The sequence below is a fragment of the Hordeum vulgare genome, chromosome 5H, assembly GCF_904849725.1.
Source record: "Hordeum vulgare subsp. vulgare chromosome 5H, MorexV3_pseudomolecules_assembly, whole genome shotgun sequence".
NCBI lineage: Eukaryota > Viridiplantae > Streptophyta > Magnoliopsida > Poales > Poaceae > Hordeum > Hordeum vulgare.
In genome coordinates this window covers 53,550,014-53,552,513 of record NC_058522.1, presented here as the reverse complement: position 1 = coordinate 53,552,513, position 2,500 = coordinate 53,550,014, and positions in this window count along the sequence as shown.

The following is a 2,500-nucleotide window of genomic DNA, read 5'->3' as shown; positions in this document are numbered from 1 at the left end:
GAAACGATACGTGCCAAGTCACGAAGAGATATGGTTAAGTCCGTCCTGGGACATACGCAATCACCCGCTAAGTCCGACGAAAACTATACGTGCCAAGCCACGAAGATAACGGTCGAGGCACCATCGGAACAAGTAAATACGACATGGGACATGACCGTGTAAAATGGTTCACGGGCAAAGAACGGGTACGACGACCATTGTGGAAGAAACTGGACGCGCACTATGATAAACAAACGATAACCATGCGGGGCGCACCGACGAAACCACGTACGATGACACGGGGCGCACCGAAAAACGGGTACGGGGGCCGTGTTGCAAAAAATTGGGCGCGCACCATGGAAAACAGGGGAAAACAATGTCCGTGGAATGGACGGATGCACGTACGGGCACACGGGCCAAAAAATGTGAACGCGAGGAAACGGGAAAGAATGGGGTACGACGGCCGTGTTGCAAAAAACTGGGCGCGCGGCATGGATGGATGAACGTACGGGCACACGGGCCAAAAAACGTGAACTTGAGGAAACGGGGAAACACGGGGTATGACGGCCGTGTTGCAAAAAACTGGGCGCGCACCATGGAAAACGGGTGAAAACCTTGTGCGTGGCATGGAAGGATGCACGTACGGGCACACGGGCCAAAAAACGTGAACGTGAGGAAACGGGAAAAACGGGTACGGGGCCGTGTTGCAATAAACTGGGTGCATACCATGGAAAACTGGGGTAAACCATGTGCGTGGCATGGACGGACGCACGTACGGGAACACGGGCCAAAAAACGTGAACGTGAGGAAACGGGGAAAAAACGGGTACGGCGGACGTGTTGCAAAAAACCGGGCGCGCACCATGGAAAACACGGGAAAACCATGTGCGTGGCATGGACGGATTCACGTACGGGCAGACGTGCCAAAAAACGATAAACCTGAGGAAATGGGAAAGAACGGGGTACGACGGCCGTGTTGCAAAAAACAAGGCGCGCGCCATGGAAAACGGGTGAAAACCATGTGCGTGGCATGGAAGGATGCACGTACGGGCACACGGGCCAAAAAACGTGAACGTGAGGAAACAGGAAAGAACGGGGTACGATGGCCGTGTTGCAAAAAACTGGGCGCGCACCATGGAAAACCGGTGAAAACCATGTGCGTGGCATGGACGGATGAACGTACGGCCACACGGGCCAAAAAACGTGAACTTGAGGAAACGGGGAAACACGTGGTATGACGGCCGTGTTACAAAAACTAGGCGCGCACCATGGAAAACGGGTGAAAACCTTGTGCGTGGCATGGAAGGATGCACGTACGGGCACACGGGCCAAAAAACGAGAACGTGAGGAAACGGGAAAAACGGGTACGGGGCCGTGTTGCAATAAACTGGGCGCGCACCATGGAAAACTGGGGCAAACCATGTGCGTGGCATGGACGGATGGACGTACGGGCACACGGGCCAAAAAACGTGAACATGAGGAAACGAGGAAAAAACGGGTACGGCGGCCGTGTTGCAAAAAACTAGGCGCGCACCATGGAAAACAGGGGAAAACCATGTGCGTGGAATGGACGGATGCACGTACGGGCACACGGGCCAAAAAACGTGAACGTGAGGAAACAGGCAAGAACGGGGTACGACGGCCGTGTTGCAAAAAACTGGGCGCGCCATGGAAAACGGGTGAAAACCATGTTCGTGGCATGGACGGATGAACGTACGGGCACACGGGCCAAAAAACGTGAACTTGAGGAAACGGGGAAACACGGGGTACGACGGCCGTGTTGCAAAAAACTGGGCGCGCACCATGGAAAACGGGTGAAAACCATGTGCGTGGCATGAACAGGTGCACGTACGGCCACACGGGCTAAAAAACGTGAACGTGAGGAAATGGGAAAAAACGGGCACGGGGGCCGTGTTGCAAAAAACTGGGCGCGCACCATGGAAAACGGGTGAAAACCATGTACGTGGCATGGACGGATGCATGTACGGCCATACGGGCCAAAAAACGTGTAAACGGGGATCCGGAGAAAACAGTGTACCCCTTCTTCACAAACGAAGGGCAGGGGTCCCAAGGGGGGATAAAACCCTCGGGTATGTTGGGGAGGAGGGGGCTCCTCCCTGCTTGGGTGTGGGAAATCGGTGGGTTTGCATATGAAATCATAGGCAAACCTCCCGTTTCTGCCGTAACCCTTGCTTTTCCCAAACATTGGCTTGGAGGTCCCGTCGTTCTCCTGTCCCGTGTACGACTCATGCCAAATTCTGATCCGTCGGTCGAACGGCTGTTCGGGTTGCAGAAAAGTACGTATCGTGTCCGCACACGGTCGGGTCGATGTGATCTCGAGCCACGTTGTCCCGTCGGTCCCGTGTACGACTCGTGCCAAATTCTGATCCGACGGCCCAACGGCCGTTCGGGTTGCAGAAAAGTACGTATCATTTCGCACACGGTCAGCTTGACGGGATATCGTGCAGCCTTGTCCCGCCGGTCCCGTGTACGTGTCCCGTGAAATTCTGACCCAACAGCCT